The 14754-nt window shown below is 38.5% G+C and overlaps 1 protein-coding gene across 12 annotated transcripts in view; it reads left to right on the top strand.

The window, feature by feature from the left end:
* LOC309650258 (heparan sulfate glucosamine 3-O-sulfotransferase 3A1) overlaps nucleotides 1-14754 on the top strand; it is a 442514-nt gene that overhangs the window by 21066 nt on the left and 406694 nt on the right. The window contains exon 3 of one of the 12 annotated variants that reach the window (XR_014257471.1): nucleotides 8644-8738. The exons of 10 other annotated variants lie outside the window; for them this stretch is intronic. The gene's annotated coding sequence lies outside the window, so the exon portion shown is untranslated. Of the gene's footprint in view, nucleotides 1-8643; nucleotides 14750-14754 lie in introns of those variants that run through there. One more of the 12 variants, XR_014257478.1, reaches the window with a different exon arrangement.

Below are 14754 nucleotides of genomic sequence, written 5' to 3'. Positions count from 1 at the left end.
GATAATTACCTTAAACGTGAATGGATTAAATGCTCCAACCAAAAGACACAGGCTCACTGAATGTATACAAAAACAACACCCATATATATGCTGTCTACAAGAGACCCACTTCAGACCTAGGGACACATTCAGACTGAAAGTGAGGGGATGGAAAAAGATATTCCATGCAAATGGAAATCAAAAGAAAGCTGGAGTAGCAATACTCATACCAGATAAAATAGACTTTAAAATAAAGAATGTTACAAGAGACAAGGAAGGACACAACGTAATGATCAAGGGATCAATCCAAGAAGAAGATATAACAATTATAAATATATATGCACCCAACATAGGACCACCTCAATACATAAGGCAACTGCTAACAGCTATGAAAGAGGAAATCGACAGTAACACAATAATAGTCGGGGACTTTAACACCTCACTTACACCAATGGACAGATCATCCAAAGTGAAAATAAATAAGGAATCATAAGCTTTAAATGACACAATAGACCAGATAGATTTAATTGATATTTATAGGACATTCCATCCAAAAACAGCAGATTACACTTTCTTCTCAAGTGCACATGGAACATTCTCCAGGATAGATCACATCTTGGGTCACAAATCAAGCCTCAGTAAATTTAAGAAAATTGAAATCATATCAAGCATCTGTTCTGACCACAATGCTACGAGATTAGAAATAAATTACAGGGAAAAAAACGTAAAAAACACAAACACATGGAGGCTAAACAACACATTACTAAATAACCAAGAGATCACTGAAGAAATCAAAGAGGAAATCAAAAAATACCTAGAGACAAATGACAATGAAAACACGATGATCCAAAACCTACAGGATGCAGCAAAAGCAGTTCTAAGTGGGCAGTTTATAGCTATACAAGCCTACCTCAAGAAACAAGAAAAATATCAAATAAACAATCTAACCTTACACCTAAAGGAACTACAGAAAGAAGAACAAACAAAACCCAAAGTTAGCAGAAGGAAAGAAATCATAAGGATCAGAGCAGAAATAAATGAAATAGAAAAAAGAAAACAATAGCAAAGATCAATAAAACTAAAAGTTGGTTCTTTGAGAAGATAAACAAAATTGATAAACCATTAGCCAGACTCACCAAGAAAAAGAGGGAGAGGACTCAAATCAATAAAATCAGAAATGAAAAAGGAGAAGTTAAAACAGACACCGTAGAAATACAAAGCATCCTAAGAGACTACTACAAGCAACTATATGCCAATAAAATGGACAACCTGGAAGAAATGGACAAATTCTTAGAAAGGTATAACCTTCCAAGACTGAACCAGGAAGAAATAGAAAGTATGAACAGACCAGTCACAAGTAATGAAATTGAAACTGTGATTAAAAATCTTCCAACAAACAGAAGTCCAGGAACAGATGGCTTCACAGGTGAATTCTATCAAACATTTAGAGAAGAGCTAACCCCCATCCTTCTAAAACTCTTCCAAAAAATTGCAGAGGAAGGAACACTCCCAAACTCATTGTATGAGGCCACCATCACCCTGATACCAAAACCAGACAAAGATGTCACAAAAAAAGAAAATTACAGACCAATATCACTGATAAATATAGATGCAAAAATCCTCAACAAAATACTAGCAAACAGAATCCAACAACACATTAAAAGAATCATACACCATGATCAAGTGGGATTTATCCCAAGGATGCAAGGATTCTTCAATATATGCAAATCAATCAATGTGATACACCATATTAACAAGTTGAAGAAAAAAACTCATATGATCATCTCAATAGATGCAGAAAAAACTTTCAACAAAATTCAACACCCATTTATCATAAAAACTCTCCAGAAAGTGGGCATAGAGGGAACTTACCTCAATATAGTGAAGGCCATATATGACACACCCACAGCAAACATCATTCTCAATGGTGAAAAACTGAAAGCATTTCCTCTAAGATCAGGAACGAGACAAGGATGTCCACTCTCGCCACTATTATTCAACATAGTTTTGGAAGTCCTAGCCACGGCAATCAGAGAAGAAAAAGAAATAAAAGGAATACAAATTGGAAAAGAAGAAGTAAAACTGTCACTGTTTGCAGATGACATGATACTATACATAGAGAGTCCTAAAGATGCCACCAGAAAACTACTAGAGCTAATCAATGAATTTGGTAAAGTTGCAGGATACAAAATTAACGCACAGAAATCTCTTGCATTCCTATATACTAATGATGAAAAATCTGAAAGAGAAATTAAGGAAACACTCCCATTTACCATTGCAACAAAAAGAATAAAATACCTAGGAATAAACCTACCTAGGGAGACAAAAGACCTGTATGCAGAAAACTATAAGACACTGATGAAAGAAATTAAAGATGATACCAACAGATGGAGAGATATACCATGTTCTTGGATTGGAAGAATCAATATTGTGAAAATGACTCTACTACCCAAAGCTATCTACAGATTCAATGCAATCCCTGGCAAATTACCAATGGCATTTTTTACAGAACTAGAACAAAAAATCTTAAAATTTGTATGGAGACACAAAAGACCCCGAATAGCCAAAGCAGTCTTGCGGGAAAAAAGCGGAGCTGGAGGAAACAGACTCCCTGACTTCAGACTATCCTACAAAGCTACAGTAATCAAGACAATATGGTACTGGCACAAAAACAGAAATATAGATCAATGGAACAAGATAGAAAGCCCAGAGATAAATTCACGTACCTATGGTCAACTAATCTATGACAAAGGAGGCAAGGATATACAATGAAGAAAAGACAGTCTCTTCAATAAGTGGTGCTGGGAAAACTGGACAGCTACATGTAAAAGAATGAAATTAGAACACTCCCTAACACCATACACAAAAATAAACTCAAAATGGATTAGAGACCTAAATGTAAGACCAGACACTGTAAAACTCTTAGAGGAAAACATAGGAAGAACACTCTTTGACATGAATCACAGCAAGATCTTTTTTGATCCACCTCCTAGAGTAATGGAAATAAAAACAGAAATAAACAAATGGGACCTAATGAAACTTCAAAGCTTTTGCACAACAAAGGAAACCATAAACAAGACGAAAAGACAACCCTCAGAATGGGAGAAAATATTTGCAAATGAATCAACAGACAAAGGATTAATCTCCAAAATATATAAACAGCTCATGCAGCTCAATATTAAACAAACAACCTGATCCAAAAATGGGCAGAAGACCTAAATAGACATTTCTCCAAAGAAGACCTACAGATGGCCAAGAAGCAGATGAAAAGCTGCTCAACATCACTAATTATTAGAGAAATGCAAATCAAAACTACAATGAGGTATCACCTCATATGAGTTAGAATGGGCATCATCAGAAAATCTACAAACAACAAATGCTGGGAGAGGGTGTGGAGAAAAGGGAACCCTCTTGCACTGTTGGTGGGAATGTAAATTGATACAGCCACTATGGAGAACAGTATGGAGGTTCCTTAAGAAACTAAAACTAGAATTACCATATGACCCTGCAATCCCTCTACTGGGCATACTCCCAGAGAAAACCATAAATCAGAAAGACACATGCACTCCAATGTTCATTGCAACACTATTTACAATAGCCAGGTCATGGAATCAACCTAAATGCCCATCAACAGATGAATGGATAAAGAAGATGTGGTATATGTATACAATGGAATATTACTCAGCCACCAAACGGAATGAAATTGGGTCATTTGTAGAGACGTGGATGGATCTAGAGACTGTCATACAGAGTGAAGTAAGTTAGAAAGAGAAAAACAAATATCATATATTAACGCATATATGTGGAACCTAGAAAAATGGTACAGATGAACTGGTTTGCAGGGCAAGAATTGAGACACAGATGTAGAGAACAAATGTATGGACACCAAGGGGGGAAAGCCGCGGGGGGGTGGGGGTGGTGGTGTGCTGAATTGGGCGATTGGGATTGACATGTATACACTGATGTTTATAAAACTGATGACTAATAAGAATCTGCTGTATAAAAAATAAAATAAAATAAAATTCAAAAAATAAAAATAAAGTATAAAAGTTTCATACATAAAAAAAAGGAAAATAATGGCAATTTCAAAATTACGTATCACAATTAATAGGCCGTGGATCAAGTTGTATTCAGAGATGAATTTATCACCTTAAGTACAATTGGAATAACTGAACTAAGATTTCAACTCAACTCATAACTTAGGATGCAGTCAGGCTCTGCTGTTTATGTGGCTATGACAAATTACTGACAGCAAGCCTGCTTTACGTTTTCTTATTTGCCACTAGCCTTTTCCCACGATGTTAGGACATTTGTGGCTGTTCTTGTTATTGCTCCAGCTAAGAATGGAAAGAACCTTGCCTAGATGATGGTTTTCAAGTGCTGATTGGCCAGTGCACACTGAAGGCGTTTGTCATCACTAGATGGGGTTCCTTACAGATGTGTTATTTGAAACTGGGGCTTCATGGGGGATTTTAGGTTTGTTTCTCCTGGTTCTCCTGGTAGCATTCTTAAGGTGTATGCATTGTAACAGGAGGGGGAGAGGGACGAGCAAAGAGGCCGGTGAAGGATGTTTCTTCTTGATGGCACTTAATAACCTACATAAACTTTCAATGTTTATTCCATGGAACTGGGTTTGAAAAATCACATCATCATCTCCCAGGATGGCAGAGGTCATCATAAGGTCACTATCGTTTTTCTGATCTCTACAAACAAGAGTGGTTTCTCTTAAATTACGCTGACCCACAGAGAGGCCACAGTGGGGGTGGTGGGAGGACTCTCACTTTAGGTCAGTCATCAAAGAAGCAGAATTTCATAGTCATGTCCATGACAAGTCAAAAGAGGATTGGAGCCTGCCTGTTAAAAGAGTGCAAACATTACAAGTATGGACATTCTTGTTAGGTACTAAAATAGCTTTTTTCACGTGCACTGCAAGCTTTAAAAAGAGTCACATCATGTTTTCTTTCATACAGAGAAATGCATTATAAGTAGCCATGGAAACACCACATTAGTAGGACTATCCTGCAAAGAGGAGAACATTACACATTTTTGGTATGTTGAAAGAAAAGAATCTAATATCTCATCTGATTTTTTAAGCTAAGATTGTTTCCAGAATGTCCTCGAGCTCTCTAATCTCCTGTTTAATCTCTTTAATCTCGAAAGCGTTATCAACTCTCAGAAGCCTGCTATGCCCAGTGTTCTAACTTCATCATTTATCTGGAAAATGTTCTGAAGGTAATTTTCCTTTGCTACATTAAAAAAGAAAAAAAAAGCCTTATCAAGCAAGATAAAGGGAATGACAGATTGTGCTGAATTATCTAAGTCATAGTAAAAGACTAAAAGACTTCTGTTGCTAGAAATTTCTGAAAATCGTAATTATCTAGCTTGCCTTTGGTATGCTTGGACCATTTACATGAGCATTTTCACTCACTGGTTAATTGATTCATTCATTTATTCCTTCATTCCTTCATCAGTTCAGTTAGTTAAGTGCCTACTATGTGCTAAGCATCTGTCAGGTCCTGAGCATATAAAAAGCATGTAAAAGACATGATCTTAAGGAGATTATGTGTGGTGAGAGATACAGACAGTGCTCTTAGGGCTAAATCTGGGGACTGTGAGGGCCTAGGAGGAACAACCAACACTACCTATGGGGGTCACAGCGAGGGGGACTGGAGGAACGTACCTGCAGGAATCCCAGCACAAGTCGGGCTGAGCAGGTGGGGGGAAAGAGTGTGAGGGCAACAGGGAGACACACCAGAGCCTAGAGGCACATCTAGAGATTCAGAAGGAGCCCTTGATGACAGGGGTGCTGCAGCGTGAGGCTCTGCAGGAAGTAGGGGGGAAGTGAGCCTCCCAAGGTAAGGAGGGTCCAGATCCTGAAGAGCCTTCCCTGTTTTACAGTTTGGATTTTATCCTTAGGGCAATGGAGAGCCACTGAAGGGTTCTAACTAGCAAAGCAATGTGATCAGATCTGTTTTAGAAAGATGATTTTAAATGCCGAATGAAAACGTAATTTGAAATATGACAGGAAAACCAGTTAGGGGATATTCAGCAATGGAGAGGAGATACCAGATAACATCCAGATGAGGGACACCTGTGGCATGAACTGAGGTGGTGACACTGGCGCTGGGCAGAAGTGGACGCATTAGGTGGTTCAGGTAGAATTAAGAGGATGGGGTAGAGGAGGTGGAGGAGAGGGAGGAGTCCAATATGGCGCCCCCATTTGTGACTTTGACCTCTGTGCAGATTGTGGCTCCATTCACCGAGGAGAAGGGACACTGGAGGGCTGGAAGTTTGGTAGAAGGAGGGAGAGAAGACAGTGGACTCTGTTTTGGACAGACTCACTGAGATCGGAGGTCGAGGTTTCCACTAGGCAGCTGGGTGTGTGGGTCTCAAGTGGGCCGGAATAAAGCCATAGCGATGAATGTGAGCCCTGCTGGGGAGTGTTCCCCGTCACAGGGTCCAGAACAGAAGCTGGTGTGGAAGAGGGTGTGTAAGGCAGGGTGAGCAGAGGAAAGCCTCTAGCGCAAAGCGTGTGTCACATGACACCGCAAATGGTGCAATCAGCAAAACCCAGACAATGAAACATTCTGCAGATCTTTAGATTCTGTGACAATTAAGAGACATAAAAACCAAATGCAAAGCACGGATCTTGTTTAAACAAACTAACTGTAAAAAAACTTATGAGTTATTGGGAAAATGTAAACACTTCCTGGATATTTGATGAGGCATTATTATTAATTTTTTTCAGTATGATAAGACTGTTATAGTTTTTTTATAGTTTTTTTTGCTCTATTCTTTTTTTTGTTCTATTCTTTTTTATTGCAGTAAAATACACATAAAATTTACCATCTCCGTCATTTCTAAGTGTACGGTTTAGTGGCATTAAATGCATTCATAATGTTGTGCAACCATCACCATCCATCTGCATAGCCCTTTTCCTCTTGTAAAACGGAAACTCTGTCCCCATTAAACACTAACTCCCCATTGCCCTTCCCCCCAGCCCCTGGCGACCACCATTCTACTTTCTGTCTCTATTTTGACTTATCTAAGCATCTCTAGGAATCATACAGTATTTGTATTTTTGTGACTGGCATATTTCACTTAGCATAATGTTGTGGTTATGTTTGATTTTACAAAAACACTTTTAGAGATACATATAGTATTGTTGACAGATAAAACGATGTGATATTTGACATCTAATGCAAAATAATCTTGCAGAGCAGATGGTGGGGGAGAGATTATGGTGTAGATGAAACAAGAAAACAAGAATGGCCATGAGTTGCTAACTGTTGAGGCTGGATGATGGGTACGTGGGGATTCACTGAACTATTCTATTTTTGTGTACATTTGAGATTTTCCATAAGGAAAGCTAAAGATTAAAAAGAGTGTTCCCTGAACTTATGGTTACCAGGGTGGGGGGGAGGGATAGATTGGGAGTTTGGGATTGACATGTACACACTGCTATATTTAAAATAAAATACCTCGCTATGAAAAAAAAAAAAAAGCGTTCCATCCCCATGGCCAAATTCATGCAATAGAACTGTTTTCCCAAGTGAAATCAATCCACAAAGTATAGGCTGAAGGACAGCTGTCCTTATATGCATGAGGCTAGGAACCCAGGACCCATAGCTCCGGTTTCCGTGTAACCTCCGTGCCCTGCCTCTTGGCTTCCCCAAACTCTAGTTCTTGCTGAAAACACTGCTGGTAAATAGATTGCCATGTAGGAAGTGGGTCATGAGTAATAGCATCACCAGTGACATACTTCAGCTTCCCCCTCATGCCCTGAAGAGACAGGGAGCAGATAGCCCAGTACAGGACATCATATTTACCTTCAAGGAGTCAAGCGAGTTCCCTGGATTTCTTCATAATAGCTGGTATCAGGTTCCACAGGCAATAATCATTCTGCAACCGTCATTTTCACTGGAGAAAAACACACTGCGTTTCTGTCACACAGCAAACAATTTCTTGAATATGTTTTACTTTTAATTTTAGCCTTATTTAGTGAATTTTAAAGTCCAGGAAAAATAAAAATGTGCTGTAAAGCGATACAGAGTGTTTTCCTATAGACTGCACACTACCAGTTACATCTTAAATAACCATGATTCATTCATCAAAACTAAGAATGTAACAGTGTACAGTGCTATTCACTGAACTACAGACTTCACTTGGATTTCCTATCTACTGGAAATAGATAGACATGCTTTTTCTGCTCTAGGATTCAATCCAATATCCACATTGTCTTTAGTTATCACATCTCCTCCGTCTCCTCCAACATGTGACAGTTCTCCATCCTTCCTGTCTTTCATGACCTTGACAGTGAAGTGTGCTTATTTGAAAATTAATGTACAGTCATACCATCCTTCAGGACTGCAGGATTCCATGAAAAGCAGGGGGCAGCTAGCCTTACAGACAGCAACTGGTAATTGGGCTGGTGAAGAAGTTTTAGAAGCTGAAACACCCTCTTGTTCCTTAAAACTTCTTTCATCCTCTACTTGCCTTTCTCTCCTTTCCAATCTAGTGAAACTCTTCCAGTTGGGAATCAGCCAAAATGACCATCCTCTATGAAGAAAGAGATTCTATTTACAGGCCAAGTTGGTACTTGCTGGTTTCTGAAGAGGAAAATGCAACACAGCCATAGTGAAAACCTCTCAAATGTTTTTACAGGGAGGGTGATGACTTGGCCATTCTGCATCGAGCGGAGCCCACTATACTACAACCAGTCATGGCGCTGGCCCTTGAGATACTCCTTTTAAAGCCAGGTTTGCTCAACCACTTACATTTTCATAAAAAAATTACTGCAACAAAACACAAAACAAACCTGGCTTAGCTTAGTGAGAGCTACTGCTTTATTGATGCATTTGCTTTATGGTCTAAAATGGGGTTTTAATAAATTTCTGCTCTGGTGGACACATTCAGAGCTGACGTATTTTATATCTGGGTTGCTCCTTCCTGCCAGGGTTTAGCATTCTTCATCTCCCTCGGGGTCTCTAGGAAGGCAAAATGCACACTTACCACTACTTAGAATCCTACTTGCCTTGGGCGCTCCCAAATCCCAAAATGTATTACATCAAGTGTGAACAGGTCAACTCGCCCTCACCATCTCTGCAGTAGCTTTGTTTTCATCAATAAATTTAAAGATAAACTATCAAATCAGAAATCATGCTCAAATGCAAACACAGCGAAGACTCACTAATCTAGACTCCACTAACTCCAAGTCTGTCATGATTATTCATACGTGGTAATGACGCTTTAAGTAAAAAAATTGGACATTATGTCTTTCTCTATGAATTTTCAGTTTGCTCAGGGATAAAGTAGATCTATTCAGATGTCAGTTGCTATTTCAAAAGAAGGATTGATCCTATGAAATTAAAGTTTTTTCTAATATACTTCAGGATCTAGAGATTTTTCTGTGGTAAGGGATCCCAATATTGATATATTATGGCGTGATGGTACAATTCATTACTTGGTTGATAATAGATACCATCCTTGGACTAATGGGACCACTTCTTTAAAAGGGATGTACAATTTAGAATTTTTACCGTCAACTGATTTTCTCCTTAGTTGTATTATAAGCTCCTTGAATTTAAGGATTATGCATTTTATATCTTTTGTGTCCCTAACTCACTGTCTCCATCGCAGCCTCACTGTGGGGCTCAGAAAAATGCCTCACATATAGGAAATACTTAGTGTTTGGGGAAATTTGCAGTCTTTAAAATACCGAACCCTTCCATCCATGAATATAGTAAATCCTTTATTTCTTTCCCCCTCCCATAAGGTTTTGTTGCTTTCTCCATAAAAATCTGACACACCATTTGTTAGATTTACTTCTGGACACCTTAAAAGTTTTATTGCCATGGTTAATAATGTCCTTTAACAATAACTATTGATTTTTGTATATTGATTTCTAGCAAACTTACTGAACTTTCTTATTAGTATTAATATTTATTTGCAGATTCTCCTGGGTAGTCTATGTAAACATGTATTCTTTGTACTAATTACGTTATACCTTTTCTGCAATCTTTAGCTTTTCGTGTCTATTGTGCTTTTTAAAACTGAGATATAATTATCAACCAATAAAATGCATAGGTCCTAATTATTTAGTTCAATTAGTTCTGACAACTATACACACTTGTGTAATGAACACCCCAATCAAGATATAGAGCATTTTCATCACTCCAAGACATTCCTTTGCAGTCAGTTCCCACCTCCCAGCCCTAGGCAACCAACAGTCTGCTTTTCTGCGGCTATCAATCAGTGTTTCCTGTTCTTGAACGTTATAGAAATGGAATCACACAGGATACTTTATTTGGGTACTGGCTGCTTTTGCACGGCACAGTGTTGTCTTAAATTTCATTTATATTGCTGCCTGCATCAGTAATCCATCCTTGTATGACTGAATAATATTCCATTGTTTGGATCTCCCACAGTTTGTTATCCCATCTCCACGTCAATAGAATTGGGTTGTTTTGAATTTGGGGCCATTATGAATAAGGCTGCTATAAACATTTCAATCTTTTAACTTTTTCTTTTATTTTCTCATTATGTTAGCTAGGACCTGTAGTCTGACATTTAATGTCAATATTTGCAACGGGCTTTTGAAGACATACTTCATCAAGTTGAGAGAGTTCCCACTTATTCCTAGTTTACTTGAGAGGATTTATTTATTTATTTGAGGGAGGTATCTTTGTTTAATCAAGAATGATTACTGGATTGTATTAAATGTCTTTTCTGCATCTATTGAAATGATCTTTCTCCTTTCATCTGTTAATGTGATGATGATATTAATCTACCTTCTAAGGCGTCTTTACATTCTTGGATAAATCTTAATTAGCAACGAGTTAAGAGATTACTTTGCCAGATTTAAAAAATAATGGGTGATTTCTTACATTTGTCTCTGTGCATGTATGAAAGGAGCCTAATGTTTTCAGTTTTGTCTCAAGGCTTAATGGCCCCATAAAATGAGCTGAGTGGATTTTTTTTCTATTTTTCTGAAGCAATTTTACGATATTAAAATTATCCATCTCTTGAAGACAGAAGTTACCTGTAAAACCAACCAGGCTTGGCGATCGTGCCTGTGTATGTCTGGGGAGAACAGCAGGGGGCAGGTGGGCTGATTCAGTTTCTCTGATAGCAGCGTGTATGCTCACATTTCATATCTCTTCTTGAGTCAATTTTGTTGTAATATTTTTCCAGAAAATTGCCCTTTTCATCTGCGTTTTCACGTTTATTGGCATTGTTCATAGTATTTATCTTTTATTTTTCTACTGCATCTCTATTATGTTCTTTCCGTTCAGAGTATTGTTTATTTTTACTTTAATTTCTCTTCTTCTGATCATGTTAGCCAGATGTTTGCCTATTTAATTTGCCTTCCAAAAGAGCCATTTTTTTCCTTTTGTTACTCCTCTTGACTGTGTCTTTGTTTGTAATGTTATCAACTTCCTCTCTTATCTTTATTATTTCCTTCCTTCTAATTCCTTTGGGTTTACTCTGCTGCCCTGTTCTTTTTCTAACCTTTGATTTACATGCTAAGTACAGTCTTTTCCAACCCTTCTTCTTTGTTTCTTATGTGCATTTAAAGATATATTTCAATTGTTTACAGTGGTGTACTGGAACCAAGGGTAGCCGGCTCATTTTGGGCTGTGAGAGTTCATTTTGTGTATTTCTTCCCAATCCACCTCCACCCTTGGTTGGTAGCTTGAAACAGACCTGGTGGGATACTTACAGTATGGATGGGCAAATGCTATAAATCGTACCTTCCTTGCCCTCCGCACCCACACACACACACACACACACACACACACACACACACACACACACACACACACACCCTGCCCAACACTGAGAGCCTCTTAGAAAACATTTACCCACACAACACTTGTTGTTTTCCAGACTTCGTATTTAATGTTTGTATTATGATTTGGTTCTAAAATTCCCTTATTTCTTCTTTACTCATTGGTTGCTTAAAAATACATTTAAAAAAAAATTTCCAGTCATATTAAATCATTTTGTTGTTGTTGATTTTTAATTTTATTGTGATGTAGGCTGTAGGATATCAATTCTTTGGCATTGGTTCGGACTTGGTTGGTAGCATACTATATGGTCAACTTATTTAAAATATTCCATGTATACCTGAAAACGTGAGTATTCTTTAATTCTCAGGGTTCTACACACCTCCCTTTGATCAGCTTGTTAATTGTAACCATCCAAATAGTCTCTATTGTTACTTTTTGTCTGCTTAATCTGTCAGTTCTGGGAAAGGAATATTAAAATCTTCCACTATACTGGTTTGTAAATTTCTTTTTGTTTTCCACCAATTTTTGCTTTATATAATTTGAAGCTAAATTGTTAGGTACAGTATATGATTACTACAGCTTTCTGATAAAGTTTCCCTTTTATTAATGTGTAGTGTCCTTTTTACCCTTAACAGCATATTTTGCCTTAATTATTTTTTTATCTGTTACTTATGTCAACATAGTGGCTTTTTCCAGTTAATATCTGCCTGGTATATAATAGCTTTCAATCCTTTATCACTCACCTTTTCATTGTATTTTCGGTATGTTTCTTATAAACAGCATATAGCTAATTTTTTCCCATCATCTTTACTCTTCTGATAACAGAATTCTAAGTTGCTGTTATTTTCCCTCACTACTTTGAAGCTGTTACTCCATGTCTTCCAGCCTCTGATAATACTGTTAGAAATTCTGCTGCCATTTAAGTTGTTGTTCTATTATTGATCATTTATTTTTTCTTCCTGAATATTTTGGTTTCCTCATTTCACTGCAATGAGTCTAAGTGTGAATTTATTTGTATTTATTATGCTTAGGTTTCCTGTGTTTCTTTAATCTGAAGATTTTTTTTTTTTATCAAGTCTGGATAATTGTCAACTATTATCATATGAACATCGTTTCTACCCCACTATCTTTATTCCCTCTTTTTGGAACTCTTGTTAGATATACAGTTGACCCTTGAACAAGTGGGGTTTAGGGATGCCGACCCTCCATGCTGCTGAAAACCTGCATACAGTCAGCCCTCCAGACCCACGGCTCTGCATCCAAGGACTCAAGGAATTCGATTCAAGGAATTTTAGATTGTACAGTGCTGCAGTATATATTTATTGAAAAATACCCATGTAAAAGTGGACTGCTCAGTTCAAACCTGTGTTGTTCAAGGGCCAACTGTCTGTTGAATTTTTTCCATCTATATTCCATGTCTTCTAAATTTCCTGTCTTCTAGTATCTTCCCATCTGTGCTCTGGGCAGTATACCTAGACAGGCTTCCAGTTCATCAATTCTCTTTCCACCTTTTTTTTTTTTTCATACTCTTTAATACCTTTCTTTCTTCTTCGTGTCACACTGGGTTCTCCTTCAGATTATTTTTCAATTACATTTTTGGGCTGTAGTTTTCATGTTTCCTTTTTCTGTTGACTTTCATTCACCATGAATCATTTCCCTGTGCATTTTGTAATATGGGATTACAAGAGGGACTTTATTTTCCTTTGGGACTCCTGGCAGCCTGAGTTGTCAAGGGTCCCTCCAGTGTGTTCCGTTTGCTTCTTCTGAACACCCCAGAGCCAGCAGAGCCCAAGAGCGATTTTATTACATTACCCTTCAGCACAGGGATTTCCCACACCACAAACGCAGCGTGGAGCAAACTCTGAACACACAGGCCCGAGATGCTGAGTTTTCATGGGAGAATTATTTATTGATTTAGTCTCCTGATTTCCCAGCGAGAGTCATGGCTGAGACAACTTCCATCTTGTGTCTCTGGACCGGCGGGCAGAGTTTATTAGTCCCAGTTTTCATTGAGTTAGCAGTCCATCAGTGGTCGAATTCCTAGCTAACCAGATTAGATAACTTCCCCCTGACACCACTCCACACCACCCTGGCTGGGGCATGAGGTCATACACCTACCTCAGCGGCCCACAGCCCCCTCCCAGCTTCTGACTTGTATGCTTTCCCGTTTTGCTCTTGAGCACAGCCATAGATTTTTTTGTGTTACGATAAAATATTCATAACATATAATTTACCATTTAAACCATTTTAAGCGTACAATTCAGTGGCACTTCCTACTTTCATACTGTTGTGCAACCATTACTACCTTCCATCTCCAGAACGTTTTTTCATCTTCCCAAACTTGAATTCCATAGCTACTTAACACTAACTCGCCACTGTCCCCCTCCCCCCACCCCCAGAACCACCATCCTACTTTCTTTTCTTTTTTTTTTTAAAGAGTGAATTTTTTTATGGTACGTAAACCCCAGTAAGGCTGTTTTAATTTTTATTTATTTATTTATGGCTGTGTTGGGTCTTTGTTTCTGTGCGAGGGCTTTCTCTAGTTGCGGCAAGTGGGGGCCACTCTTCACCACGGTGCGTGGGCCTCTCACTATCGCGGCCTCTCTTGTTGTGGAGCACAGGCTCCAGACGCGCAGGCTCAGTAGTTGTGGCTCACGGGCCTAGTTGCTCCACGGCATGTGGGATCTTCCCAGACCAGGGCTCGAACCCGTGTCCCCTGCAATGGCAGGCAGATTCTCAACCACTGCGCCACCAGGGAAGCCCCAACCATCCTACTTTCTGTCTCAATGAATTTGATGACTCTAGGTAACTCACATAAGGAGAATCATACAGTATTTGTCCTCTTCTGTCTCAGTTATTTCACTTAGCATACTGTCCACAAGCTTCATCCGTGCTGTAGCAGGTGTCAGAATTTCCTTCCTTTTTAAGGTTGAATAATATTCCGTTGTATGTACAGACCATGTTTTGTTTTTCCATTCATCCA

This window comes from Balaenoptera physalus, assembly GCF_965194825.1.
Source record: "Balaenoptera physalus genome assembly, chromosome: 20".
NCBI classification, from domain to species: domain Eukaryota; kingdom Metazoa; phylum Chordata; class Mammalia; order Artiodactyla; family Balaenopteridae; genus Balaenoptera; species Balaenoptera physalus.
This window is presented reverse-complemented; position numbering and strand designations above follow the sequence as displayed.